Raw genomic sequence first — 15451 nt, forward strand, 5'->3', positions numbered from 1 at the left:
ATTATTAAGGTCAGCCTTACGTAGGTTGGTGAAAATATGCGAGTAGTGGGGGGGTAGTAAAAGTGAGATCTAGCTGTGGCTAGTCTGGCTTGGTAAGTAAGGTATGGTTTGGCCCTACAGAGAGTGACAAGTTTGGTATGGACTTTGAATGTTAGGGAGATATGTTTACCAAATTTTAGTCCATCATCCATTGTAATTCCTAGGAGCTTGGTTTGATTAGTAGGCTCAATTTTCGTTCCATTAGAGAAGCAAATAGAGAGAGGTAATGGGCTGAGCTTGGATGAATTGTTTGAGAAAATCATGAACTTTGTCTTGTTTGGGTTTAGGATGAGTTGATGGTTAGAGAGGTAATTTTCAATGTCCTGGAAAGATTTTTTGCATTTTGTGTTGACGTTTTTGGGAGAAATGGCAGAATAGATAAGATTGGAATAATCTGCTTATTGGATAATAGTGGCAGGTTGGGTGGCGGAAATTAGGTTGCTGGTAAATATGAGAAAAAGGAGGGGACCAAGTCGATACTGGCAGTAGTGGGGAGAGTTTGTTCTCCCATTTTGTACCCTGTTTATGGTTTGATAGATAGCTGTGAAACCATGTTAGGGATGACGAATTGAGATTGAGGTTATACCTCATACCATGTTTTTCGGCCCCAAAACTTGGACCGAACCACAAAAGGAGGGGGAGTATCAATATTCGTCAAAGATACCCACATCTCCAGGTGGGTGGCACAGCACGAAGCATCAGAGACTATCCATGTGCAACTAACAGTGGGTAAAACTGCCTTCCAGTTTATAGCCTGCTACAGACCACCCTCCCAAACCCAGGAACCCCACTCGGCCTTCCTCAGAACACTGGAAAATATGAAGGTCTCTCCAAACACCATTATATTGGGCGACTTCAACTACCCTAACATAGACTGGGAGCATTACTCTAGCTCCAACACCCTAGCCCGAAGGTTCCCAGAATTTATAAACTGAAATGCTATGGAACAACTTGTTGCCACTCCCACAAGAGGGGAAAACATACTGGACCTGATCATCACCAACATGGGGACTCTATGCTCCAGACCAGAAGTGTATCCCTCACTGGTAAGATCAGACCATAAACTAATCTCACTAGATATTCACATCCCGACCCCAGCCCCTGCCCAGAAAACTACAGTGAAAACTTCTCTAAAGCAAATTTCACACTGCTCAAAACCGAGGTGGAATCCTTCAAAGCCCCAGGGGCCTGTGGAAAATACGGCCCAGACCGCAGAATCCTTTATAAACGCATTCTATGAACACCTTCAGGAATGCATGGATCATGCAATCCCAAATAAAACCAAGACCCAATCCTCCAAAGTTAGGCGTCCTGTGTGGTGGACCCCAGCCATAAACAAACTATACAACAGAAGGAGGAAGCTACTACATGATAGAGCAAAATCCCAAAAAGGAAAGGCATCTCTGATCAGTATTAGCAAAAAACTATGGGCACTCATAAAATCGTCTAAGGCCAGCTTCGAGAGAAAAATTGCACAGGACACTAAGGATAATCACAAGGCTTTCTTTAGTTATGTCAGGAACCTGGGTGGGAATTCCCAGATATGCTCAGAATTAGTCCAAAATGACAAAAAATATACCGAACCCACAGACATTGCCAACATCCTAGCTGACAGGTTCAGCGCAAACTTCTCCCCCCCTTCCCCACCAAAAGGGAAAATATCTATCCCAGCAGAGTGCTGCCCCCCTGACATCTCAGATGCTCAGGTAAGAGCCGCCCTCTCCAAAGCAAAAAACATAGCATCAATGGGACCAGATGGTGTCCTGGGCTGAGTCCTACATGAACTCCAAGAAGAACTAAACCCAAACATAAAACTACTGTTCAATCTCAGCCTTACTACAGGATATGTACCCAAAGAGTGGCGTACAGCAACAGTGGTCCCTCTCCACAAAGGTGGTGCCTCAACGGATCCTGGAAACTATCACCCCATAAGCCTGACTAGCTTGGTCTGCAAAGCTATGGAAAGGATCATCATGGACCTCATAAATAAAGATATTGGGGACCTACAGACACCGGATCCTACCAAGTTCGGCTTTGTTAAGGGCAGATCCTGCCTCTTAAACCTGGTTGATTTCTTTGAAACAGTCACCAAGGCCATTGACGAGGGGAAGGTGGTCTACACAGCCTACCTGGACCTTGCAAAAGTCTTCGATACAATACCCCACTTGGGCATTATAGATAAGCTCACCAGCTTAAATATAAACCCCTATGTCACTAGATGGGTTGCAAACTGGCTCAAGGACAGAACCCACATGGTTAGAACTGCTGGAGCCATGTCAGACTCCAAACCAGTTACAAGTGGCGTCCCACAAGGCTCAGTCCTGGGACCTCTCTTGTTCAGTATATATTTCTCGGAGGTACAGGCTAACACGGAAGGATTGTGGCTGACCAAGTTGGCAGATGACTGCAAACTGGGTGCCATAATCGACTCCCCAGCCGACACAAGCATCCTCCAAAAGGGCCTCATAGAAACAGACAACTGGTGCCAGAGCCATGGCCTCAAGCTAAACACCAAAAAGTGTATAGTCATCCCCTTTGGTAAAAACAAAGTGCCCACAAATTACCACATAGGTGGTAATCCATTAAGTACGGAAGAAGTAATTAGGGACCTGGGGACCCAAGTTGATAGCAATCTCTCATTTGACAACCACGTGGCCAAAGTGGTTAGAAAAACGTTTTATATAGCCCACCTAATCATGAAGGGATTCACATCTAGATCAGGGGAGGTCATCGTGCCTCTTTACTCATCCCTCATCAGGCCCATAATTGAGTACAATGCCCCTTTTGGGATGTACCTTACCAGACACCTACAGCAACTGGAAAGACCCCAAAAGTACCTCACTAAGAGGATCAAAGGGCTCAAACAGATGCCATATGCTGCCCGGTTAAAGAAACTCCAGCACTACTCAGTGGCATACCGCCTGCTCAGAGGTGATCTGTGCCTGACGTATAAAGCCGGAATTAATGGACATGCTGCACCTCAGAAAATCCAAATCCCATCGTGCTACGTGCTCGAGAGACTTGAACCTCAGCACTGAAATAAATAGGACATGCTGGAGGGACAGATTCATAACCCAGAGGCTCCCTTCATTCGGGAATAAAATCCCAGTCCAGGTTAGGCAGATCCCTCATTGACTCTCTTCAAGAGGAATATTGATGAGTGGATGGGAGATAGTAGGTTTACCCCGGGTATCATTTCTGTGTCACTGTTAGACAGAGGCACAGTATACTAAACTCGAAAAAGGGCATAGCAAAATTCATTTAAAATGGGTGGCGAAAGCCAAACACACTCTGGCTAGGCTTATAAATGCCCTAGGGCAGATAGCCTAGTATGAACCTATGATGCAAGTTTGTTGAGTAGCAGTTGGTGGGATACAGTGTCAAAGGCTTTTGACATATCCAGGAAAATTGTTAAGACTAGTTGGCCTTCATTTTTGAGGTGACAGATAATATTAGTAAAGGTTATTAGTGCCATGTTTGTACTATGCATAGCTCTGAAACTGTAGTGTGAGCTAGACAGTAGATTGTTAGTGGTGAAGTGATTCAGGAGCTGTTGGTGTATACATTTTTTAGGACTTTGGCTATGGGAGAGAGGATGGCAATTGGTTGGTAGTTTGAAATATCTCTAGAGAAGCTGCCTCTGTGAAGGAGAATGACATGAGAAATTTTCCAGTAGTGAAGCATTTACTGTTCAGAGTTAGAGTGATTGATTAGGATGGATATGGGGTAGGCAATGGAAGGAGCAGCTACTTTTAGGAATTAATTTGGTAGTTGGTTGGCAGCAAGACAGCAGGATTTTACTTTACTTAGGAGTTCTTTTATGTAAGTAGTTTGAAAGGGTTTAAAGGAGAAAGACTTTGTGTTCTCCATGGCAGGGGAGGGAACTGTAAGTGGTAGGATTTGTTTGCTGTCTAAGAGTGAGGTGATAGAGTGGAGAAATTGAGAGTTGAACTGTGAGGCTAAAGGCTTGGAGGTATTAGAAGTGGAAGGGGCAGGCCTGGAGGATTTTTACAAGTTAAGGAGGTAGTTAATATTTTGCCAGAACTTTTGTGGGTTGTGCAGGTGCATTTGTTGGCAGGTTTGAAAGTAAGTTTTCTTTTTTCTCATTGGTGATTTTTTCCTTCACTTGGTTTGTTAATTGATGATATAAGATGAAATCAGTTTTGTCTTTTGTGGTGATACAGACTCTATCCCTTTGTTTATTTAGAACTTTAGTGTCATTAGATAGCCAAGATAATGATTTGGATTTGGAGGGTATTTTCCTGGTGGGGCAAGAATATTTAAGCTGTCAAGAAATGTGTTGTTGAAGTGTTCCACTGCAAGGTCTAGTTGTAGGTTTTTTAATGGAGACCAGTCACAACATTGAAGTACTAGATTAAATATATCAGGGAGGACATTCTTCTTGCTACGTGTGTTATCTGAAGTGAAAGTAATCTTGGGTTTGAATTCTTTTTCTTACTAGAAATGTAGGGGCATTGTCACTTTGTGTGACTGGTAGGCAGCTGGCTTGGTACCACTGGTTTGGTTTGTTAGTTAATATCCAGTCAAGTAATGACATTTTTTTTTAATGTTTGTCAGTGCAAATGGGACAGCTTATAATCTGGGTGAAATTGTATAGGTTAATAAAGTTAGTGGGGCAGCCAGAGGAGCAAGAGAGCCAGTCAAGGTTAAAGTCACCTAGGATGATAGTTTCTTGAATGAAAGACGAAGCAGACCAAGAGAGGAGGGATTCTATGCTGGGAAGGTTGTTGCCAGGTAGCAGGTAGGTGGCTATGATATTAATGGCTTTGGTCATCTTTTGCAAATGTGTGCCAACTTTCACATATTTACCTTTCAGAAACATCACTAGAGGTTTCTAACATGTAGTTCTTTCTTGTTGGTATTTCTAACTAACCCAAGAGGCTGCAATCCTGTCAGAAATAAAATCACCTTTTCCTTTGATACGTGGCATAACTATAAACTCAAATCACAATACTTTGCACATGATTTTATACTTGACAATGAGGAAAAATAAACTAAAAAAAAAAAATCATTGAAATGTAATTGAAAGTTCCCATCAAAACATAGTCAAACCTAATATTTAGCTTATAAGCACCCCTAAAATTACATATTTTACTAAGGAAATACAGTATAATTAAACCATCTTGAACAAATTAGAGAAAACAATCTGACTCTAACATTTGTGTGACAAAGACAACAACTAAACAGTGCCTTCAAAGTCAAACAGTAATGCATGTAAACTGAAACAACAATAAAAACCTCCTTAAAAGACCTCTGGAGACTTTAAGTGGACGATCACACAATGAAAACAATACATGAAGCTTAACTGCTATGGAAAATGCATGATTACACATTCCTGCAGTCTGAAGGTTCACTGTTCAATCTCAAGTACAGGGCACATTGTGAAACCCAAAACAAATTAACATCTTTAGATAGAAGCAAAACTGATTACACAAATATCAACCTAATGCTGTCCTACACTTGAAAAGGAAAATTCAAAGAGCAGTACTTAGTGAAAGTGTGCGATGTCTTTGTATGCCTCAGTAGATGGTACAGAAAAAAACTTACCCAAGGGTGGAGTAAACTGCTTTGATGGGGTATTCCAAAGACTGGCAGGTGTTTCACAATGGCAACAGGATAAGCAAGTTACAACTCAAACATAAACCAAGTTGTTCAGCCTGAAAGAAATAAAACAATGCTGTAACTATCTACTATTTTTAAAAATGTGGTAACATACATGCTATGCAAAACTTACAATTCCGCACTGAGGAAGGGAAATTTGATATTGACAATTGAAGAGCAACATTCACATGGCACCATATAACAATTCATAACATGCTCAATGCACCTTATTTTTTGTAGAAATTACATGACAAGTATCTGCAGTTTAAATATTTCAAGAGACCTACTAGCAAATGTGATAGCTACTGATAAGTTGCTTGTAAAGTTGCAAACAGGAGGAAATTTAAGATTTTAATAAGCAGCCAAACAGCGATGGTGTAAAGTATTTAAAATGCTATTCAACTGTGCTACAATAAAGCTGATTTCCTCTTGTGGTACAGAATTCCGCACCAGGAAACTAGTATATATACACAGACGCGGAAATAGATATAAATACACACACACACACACTCACATATATATATATATATATATATATATATATATATATATACAATTTTTTTAAATATATTCATAGGAGTATACTACGCTAATGACCACTTGTATCATGCAAGTTTATGTGATATGGAAATTATTTTAAGGGTATATGTAAGCTACGGCAAGACGTACAGCCTGCCTCGATCCATAGGGATATGGGTGCTAGACCTGTTGTGTAGTTCCAATGTCCTATCTACTGGTCCGGGTTTCTCTTGAATAGGGCTAAGGAAGAGTTCTGTTTCAAATGGATGGGAAGCCTGTTCCAGAGAAGGGGAATTCTCTGCGACACATACCTCTCCCTCCAATATGTCCTATTTATGTTGCAAGCAAAGTTTAAATCCCTAGATTGGGTAATTCTGATGCTATTCTTTTTGTGCAGAAGGTCCATCAGAGTCGGATCCAAGGATGCCTTGTATGACAGGCATAGACTGCCTTGTAGCAGTCTTTAAGAAACAGAGTAGAGAGAGCACTTTGATGTGATCTGCACAGGACACGTTGGTTACTCCCTGTATTCTTTTTGTGAGGAACCTCTGTGGATGCTACAGTTGTTGCATGTGCTTGGTTCGGTACATACCTACGAGGCACTGTACTCAATGATAAGCCTGATGAGGGAAAATACAGTGGAACAATGGACTTCTTTGGACCTAGATACCATCCCCTTGCTTATTAACTGAACGACATAGAATGATGTCCTTACCACCTCAGACACGTGTTGGTTGAAAGCCAGGTTACTACTTACATATGTACCCAAATCCCTTGTTATCGATGAGGTAATTCCCTAGGGTGACTGACTTCTCAAAGGGTACTATTATGCACTTTATAGCACTGCGTTTTAAGCTGTGGTTTTGGCACCAATCATTTGTCTGTGTTAGACCTTCCTGTAGGATGTTAGTGTATTGGTGGGATTCTATGACGCTCGTAGTTTGCAATCATCTGCAAGCTTGGTTAGCCAGAGGCCCTTAACATTGGCCTTGACCTCTAAGAAGCAGATTCCAAAAAGGAGCGAACCCAGCACACACCCCTGAGGGGCTCCACTAGTTATCAGCTTCTTTGTGGAGGTGGTCTCCCCTATATCCTTGTATACATACTGCATATTCACACACACTATTTTAAAGGGAGAAATCATAGCCCTCAGATTAGGGGCCAGCATTTTTTTTTTTTTTGCTGCACCTACACTTCTTACCCTCTGATAACCAGAAAACCCAACACAACATCTACAATACAGGTTCATAAGTATGTACTAGGCTAATGGCCCTGGAGCCTTTACAAGCCTAGCCCACCTAGTGCCTCTATCAAGCTGAGCCACTGGATTGATCCCGGAGTGAACTTTCTATTTCCCATCCACTCGAGATTTCTCTTGAAGAGGGCCAGTCAGGTGCTCTGTTTGACATGTATGGGAAGTCTATTCCAGAGCATGGGCAGTCTCTGGGTTATGAACCTGTCCCTCCAGCATGTTCTGTTGATTGTGGTAATGAGGTTGAGGTCTCTGAAGTGTGTGGTGTAGAGAGATTGAGATGTCTTTTAGATGTAGCATTTCTAACAGAGCTGGGTCAGACATGGCTTTGTAAGTCAAGCAGAGATTACCTCTTACTAGATGATATGACACAGAGAATAGCTGGAGTTTTTTTGAGTCTGTCCATGTAGGACATGTGTTTAATGCCTAGAATCCTCTTTGTGAGGTACTTTTGTGGTCTTCCCAGCTATTGCATGTGTCTAGTGAGGTACATACCAAATGGGGCATTATACTCGATGACTGGTCTAATGAGGGAAGAGTAGAGAGATGACGACCTCATTCTTCCTGGATGGTCAAAGGAGAAGTTGCCGTCAACCTGTGTACCCAGATCTCTTATAAAGCTTTCAGTGGGCTCCCATTGATGTGGTAATTAGTAGGAATGGAGTTTTTCCCAAAGAGGATGACGACACATTTTTTGGCATTAAGCTTAAGGCCACGGTTTCGACACCAGTCATGGTCTCAGTGAGGTCTTTCTGAAGGATGTCTACATCACTTGGGGAGTTAATAATGGCTCCCAACTTGCAGTCATCTGCGAATTTGGTCAGCCAGAATCCCTCCTTGTTGGTCTGGACTTCTGAGAAGTAGATGCCAAACAAGAGAGGACCCTGGATGGATCCCTGTGGGACTCCACTCGTGACTGGTCGGCAGTCTGACTTGGGAGTCGACTGCTTTCACATTGTGGGTTCTGTGAGCCAATATTCAAACCCACCTAGTGATATAGGAGTTGATGCCTAGTTTAGTAACTTTATCAATAATTCCTGAGTGGGGAATGGTATCAAAGGCCTTGACCAGATCGAGGTAGGCTGTATGAACTGACTTGCCCTCATCCACAGCTCTGGTGACTGACTCAAAGAAGTCAGCCAGGTTGAGCAGGCATGATCTACTTTTCACAAAAACAAACTGCATGGGATCTAGAATTTGGAGATTCCCTGTATCCTTGTTAATTACTTCCATGATAATCGCTCCATTGCCTTACATATCAGAGTCGTCAGGCTAATGAGGCGATAATTCCCAGGGTCTGCAGTCGCTCCCTCTATATGGAGAGGGATGACTGCAGCAGTGGGCCATTCAGTAGGGACAAAGCCTGAGGTGAGGCTGTGACTGAACAGGGCACACAGATGTGGTGCCAGTTCACTTTGTAATTCATGTAGGAACACATCCAGGGATATTGTCGAGTCCCATGGAAGCTGTATTCTTGGTCTTGGACAATGCAGCTTTAATCTGTGCTGCAGTAATGCTGACTGCCTGGCATTCCTCCGATATTGTGATTGGTCCTTTGGGGGGGGGGGGCGAGGGGGTAAAGTTGGCACTGAATCTGTCAGCCAGTATGTTGGCAATATATGGTGTAAGTTTCCTTGCACCTTGTGCTCACAGCTAGAGTGCAATGCATTTTATTGTGGTTCCAAGCCATTTGTGGTTAAGCTGTGAGACAAAGATCAACAATCATCCCAAAGACAAATAAGCCTGCTTTGCCATCTTGGTCCCACCTTACCCCAGCTACATCCTTCACTGTTCAAGGGTGCTAGTTAAATCTGCACTGTCTGGGTCATTATCAGTCCTAAATCTCTCTGTGCAACAAAGACAGCAAAAATGCAGAATAATCGTGCACTAAACTTTTAAAGAAAGGAATACATCTGATCAATGAAACCTGGCTTCAGAGGCAAATTGTTTAAAGAATGCTTAGATATATTAAATAGGAAGCCTATCAATTCACCTCACCAGAGGGCTGATGAAATGTTTCATACACCATGAAAAGGAACATATTACTAGTTCAGAATAGAATGTTTTGAGGAAATTAAGGATAAATTTGTTAATGACTGAATCTATTTTTGCTTTAAAAGAACCATGAAAGATCTATTCTGCATTCCTGAGCAGACTTACTGCAGTAACATGCATTGTGCTACATAGAGTCAAAGCATTTTTTTTATTATTTTTTTGCAGAGCATCTTTAAAAATGTTGTCATTTATGACAATACAGAAATGGTACAAAATTATTAGGCACTCAGATGCACCTGCACTTTTCATTAGGGTCTGCTGCTTGCTGGTTATCCAAAACCAGAAATGATGAATTAGACTGGACAAGGCATCCCAACACAGTGAAAATATTGTTCTAAATCCTTCAGGCATATAATTTAACAGGTCAGGTTTGACGACTTTCAAACAAGATTTTCTCCTATTGTTTAGAGACTGTGTGTGCACATTACGACATCCAGAACTTGCAAGTCTACTCCCAGTGCACCAAAATACAAACTTTGCAGAACATCCACTTCAATATATGGTACAAGTAATGAAAACTTTTCAGCAAAGATTAGTGATTTTTAGTGATAATGTCCAGTACAATGTTTATCCCACAACACCTATACTGGAATGCTGAAAAGCAAGACCAACCAATTCAGTCATGCAGTTTAGAAATGTCCACAACTAGAAAAATAGACTAACAGACAAAGATGTGTCATGTTCAGAAATGTCAAAATATGTCAACTATGCCATGTCAAAAAAAGGGGGGGGGGGCAAAGGTGACTGTGACCTCACACTGGCCAGGAGTCAACAAGTAAACAGCAAGGAAAAGAAGAAGAATTGAAGAAAGGAGGGGGGGTATTAGCACTGCAACAGTGATCTATGCTCATCATTAGGGGAGGGTGTTAGTACTGCAACAGTGATCTATGCTCATCATTAGGGGAGGGTGTTAGTACTGCAACAGTGATCTATGCTCATCATTAGGGGAGGTTGTTAGTACTGCAACAGTGATCTATGCTCATCATTAGGGGAGGGTGTTAGTACTGCAACAGTGATCTATGCTCATCATTAGGGGAGGGTGTTAGTACTGCAACAGTGATCTATGCTCATCATTAGGGGAGGGTGTTAGTACTGCAACAGTGATCTATGCTCATCATTAGGGGAGGGTGTTAGTACTGCAACAGTGATCTATGCTCATCATTAGGGGAGGGTGTTAGTACTGCAACAGTGATCTATGCTCATCATTAGGGAGGGTGTTAGTACTGCAACAGTGATCTATGCTCATCATTAGGGAGGGTGTTAGTACTGCAACAGTGATCTATGCTCATCATTAGGGGAGGGTGTTAGTACTGCAACAGTGATCTATGCTCATCATTAGGGGAGGGTGTTAGTACTGCAACAGTGATCTATGCTCATCATTAGGGGAGGGTGTTAGTACTGCAACAGTGATCTATGCTCATCATTAGGGGAGGGTGTTAGTCTTGCAACAGTGATCTATGCTCATTAGGGGAGGGTGTTAGTACTGCAACAGTGATCTATGCTCATCATTAGGGGAGGGTGTTAGCACTGCAACAGTGATCTATGCTCATCATTAGGGGAGGATGTTAGTACTGCAACAGTGATCAATGCTTATCATTAGGGGAGGGTGTTAGTACTGCAACAGTGATCTATGCTCATCATTAGGGGATGGTGTTAGTACTGCAACAGTGATCTATGCTCATCATTAGGGGAGGGTGTTAGTCTTGCAACAGTGATCTATGCTCATCATCAGGGGAGGGTGTTAGTACTGCAACAGTGATCTATGCTCATCATTAGGGGAGGGTGTTAGTACTGCAACAGTTATCTATGCTCATCATTAGGGGAGGGTGTTAGTACTGCAACAGTGATCTATGCTCATCATTAGGGGAGGATGTTAGTACTGCAACAGTTATCTATGCTCATCATTAGGGGAGGGTGTTAGTACTGCAACAGTGATCATTAGGGGAGGGTGTTAGTACTGCAACAGTGATCTTTGCTCATCAATAGATCCTTGTTGCAATAGTATAAAGCCATATCGGATGACAGCCAAAGCCTACACAAAAAGAGTCAAGGAAGCATGAATGCAGTCCAGAAGACCCTGGAAATAGATCTAGCAAATCCTGTTCTAGCTCCAGAAAAGCAATCAGATTTGCAGGGTTTAGTGAAATAGTGCACTAAACACAGAGTTGCTACCTCTAGAACAGCTCTAGAGGCCACGCCTTTGCAAAAGGCCCCAGAAGTAGCCACAGCTATAGTAGAGCATGCCCAGAAATTTTGACTGACACTTTTTTCATGGTGGGAATAGCAGACATGAAGAGAAGTCAATAGCAACACACAGCCAACTAGATACAATTAACATTGAAACTGATTGCCCTAATTACTTTTCTTCAAAGGAAATAAAGAGTTTGCCTGACATTTTAAAATCTTTTGTATTGTCTAGGTAGTATCAGAGTTGTTCTGGACATCCAGAGAATGCAGAATTCTCTCTCTTCCTTGTGCATAGCATTGGGAAAGAATACCTGGCGATGACTAGACTGATTTAAGGTAAGGTAAACTCGGTAACAACCTTAAGCATTTAAGCATGAAGAAAGGATTGGTTCTTTGAGTCACCCTACCTTTGTGAAAAAAACATAAAGGGCTGAGAAGACATGATGGTTTGTAACTCGGATACTTATCTTGACAAAGTCAGAGCATTAAGTAAAACTTGTCTTCCAAGACAAAACTTCAGAGAAGAGCTAGCTTTACGTTCAAATGGAGAACAAGTTAGCTATTCAATACAAAATCTGAATTCCAGGGTGGATCCACCTGCTTTCAGGGTGTTCTAATATGTAAAACCCCTTTCAAGAACTGCTGGACCTGGAACAAAGGATGGGGATGGGGTGGGGAATCTAATAATAGACAAGAAGAAATGGATGAAAGATGTACTTTGATAGATGTAAAGACAGGCCCGATCTGAGCAGTTCGCACAGGTACTAGAGAGCCACTGGAGTTCCATAAGGTTGTGTCCTGGTCTCTATTATGGTACCAAATACAAAATCTCTTTCTGCTGGCTAAATATCATTTTCTATTAGAAGGTTTTTCAGCCTCATTTAATATCTGTTGTACTTTCTCTGTAAGTAAGATCGACTAGGACCACTATGTGAGGAAGTTTTTTGTAACTGCCTCTGGACAAATGTATGAGAAAGGCAAACCAATGTTTTCTGGGTCAAACAAGTACTTCCAGAAGTATCTTTGGAGAGTCCCTCTTTACTTTAGTAAGACTCTGGTACCCTCAGAAAAGGAGGGAAAGCACAAATAACTTTCCCATGCATGGAAAAGAAGGCATATGTTTTCCAGGACTATTTGCAAGGAATCAAAGCAGAATTTCTTTAACTGTCTGTCTTGAAAGGAGCCAAGCAAATCTACCTGAGGAGTTCAAAACAGGTGGACAATCAACTGGAAGACCACTGGGTGTAGCATCTAATTGTGAGGTATGTCTTGGACCTACTTAGGGAGTTTGTAACTGTGTTCTGTTCTGACAGAATACACATTATCGGAAGGGATGAATGGTGCTGAATAGCCAGTTCCAAGGCAGTCATGGCTAGTTTGCACAGGGGGTACTTCCCACCTGTTTATGTATCTCATAACCATGGGTGCTGTCTGTTATTACTAACAGTGGTCCCAGAGTCTACAGCTGGTGTAAGGTTTTTATTGCCTTTATTAGGGTCATCATCTCTGAGGTTTCTGTGTTTTATTTTGAAAAGAGGATCCGACACACCTTGAACTCTGATCCTTTCATAAACTGCCCCCAGGCAAAGTTCAAGATATATGTAATGACAGACTTGCATGGAATGGGGGAAGAAAGGAGGAGACCTGGCTTTAGTTGAACCAGTTTGTCCCACAAAAGAAGTTCCTTTTTGATGAAATTCAAAACTGAAACAGAAAAGATAGGGGATGTTGGTGCTGGGAATTAACAGGTTTGAGGAACTACTGAATTCTCCTCATTTGAAATATGGCTAGGGGAACCATGAGGTTAGCCATCACCAAGTAAACTAGAATCCTGAGGAAATCCTTTGATGTGGACATGGACTGGTGAGTTAATAGAATGACATCTTCTCGGGGGGGGGGGGTAAGCTGCTATGGTATGAAGGTGCACAGAAAGAATCCTGGAAAGGTTAACCTGTGAGCTGGAAGTGGAAAAGATTTCTTCAGATTTAACTTGAAACTTAAGACTCTAAAAAAGATTTATGGCATAAAAAAGGGATGTCAGGGTGTCTTGGGTGGAATCTGTTAAGATTAGGCAATCATCCAGATGGGATAATGACTGGGGGCAGGCATTTTGTGAATATCCTTGTACCTTATAGACAGACTAAATGGAAAATATGTAAACTGAAAGCGCAACCTCAATACAAAGAATCTTAAATAACACTTGTCATCCTTGTGAGTTGAGATGTGGCGATGTGTGCTGGTGAGATCCAGTGTGACCAAGTAAGAGTTGTGAGGAAGAAGGAAAAAGGTTGGTAAAGTTAACATTTTGTACATTGTCATAATGAGGAAGATCCAAAACTGATCTCAAGGTGCCTCTCCTCTTGGGTGCTAGAGAAATCCTTGAATAAAAGCCCTTTCCTTGTTGGGATGGCAGAACAGGCTCTATTACACCTTGAGATAATATACCAGTCAGAATTTGAAGGAACAACTGAATTTGTTTCTTGGAGCAAAAGTGATTCCTGATTTTACAGGAAGGGAACCCCACTTGCAGCCCAACTGAATTATTCTCAGTACCCAAAAATCTGTCATTATTTGCTTTCAGATATGAATGGAATGAAAGAGAATGCCTCCTAGTTTGGTAGGGTGGCTGGGAAAGAGGTCAACAGGTTGTCAAATTCCTTTTATGAAGGGAAGGCCTTTGGGGTCCACCCTCTCTATTGTTGCCTAGTGGGCCTTTTGTTGTCTTGGCTTGAAAGGCTTCCTAAAGATGGGATCAGGGTTTGAAGACTATTTCCTCTGTAATATCAAACTGGAGAAAGAAAAGACTGCTTTACCACTTGCATTAACCTCTTTTGTCTAATCTTTTGATGACCTCTGCAAAATTCCTAAAAATAACAGCAGTATTTAATATGTGACTTGACATCCTTCAGGAAATTCTGGACCCTGATTCATGCATGCATGCACATCACAGATCATGTGGCAGCAGTTCTTGACACAGCAAACATTGCATTATATGCACATCTTATTTAATGTTTTGTGACTTGAAAAGCAGAAGACACCACTTTTGACAAAGTAGTTCTAATGGCTGAAGCAGGAAGGTGGCTAGAAATGGACTGCAGCATATAAAAAAATACAGAAACATACTTCACCACATGTATATGGCATTGGATTGCCCTGAAAGCCACAGTGGAAGAAGCATACACTTTCTTCCCATACCCATCAAATGTCTTGCTGTCCTTCTCATTGGGGTCACGATTAGAAGAGGCCATGACTTCCAAGATGGCTGCACATTGAATAGAAACTTGATTCTAGCTTGCCCAGTGTGAAAATATACTCAGAAAAGAGCTCCAATAAATTTCAGTAACTGGCTATTAAGTGCACTACATGCCAGAAAAAAAGAAATACAGAGGGCTTGAAAGAAAATCAGCTACAAAAGGTGAGGAAAAACACCGACTGGGAAGAGTACTGCAGCTGTTCTGCAAAATGCAGTGCAAGCTCCAGCTTTGGTGCAAGACTTGACTTCCAGTAACCCAGTGAAAAATATAACATAAGCCAACTGCACTCAGACCTGATCGGAATAAACAAAACACTGACGGAGTATATCTGCTCAAATAACAAAAGGCTAGAAAAAAAACAAAAGAAGCTTTAAACAGACAATCAGATGAGGTGATAAAACTGCAAAAATCAGAGGTCAAAATGAAGAAAAGGATGGCTGAATAAGAGACTGCTCAAGAAGAGATGTTTAAAAATAATAGAATTACACTATGAGATTTTCTTCTGTACCAGTGAAGCTGGAAG

General features: G+C 41.7%; 1 protein-coding gene across 6 annotated transcripts in view; it reads right to left on the minus strand.

The window, feature by feature from the left end:
* ADD3 (adducin 3) overlaps nucleotides 1-15451 on the minus strand; it is a 3087715-nt gene that overhangs the window by 1683545 nt on the left and 1388719 nt on the right. For all 6 annotated transcript variants that reach the window (XM_044055712.1, XM_044055702.1, XM_044055704.1 and 3 more), the window contains one exon: nucleotides 5608-5717. The gene's annotated coding sequence lies outside the window, so the exon portion shown is untranslated. The remainder of the gene's footprint in view (nucleotides 1-5607; nucleotides 5718-15451) is intronic.

Source organism: Protopterus annectens, chromosome 14.part0 (genome assembly GCF_019279795.1).
Source record: "Protopterus annectens isolate FY-2018-M chromosome 14.part0, PAN1.0, whole genome shotgun sequence".
NCBI lineage: Eukaryota > Metazoa > Chordata > Ceratodontiformes > Protopteridae > Protopterus > Protopterus annectens.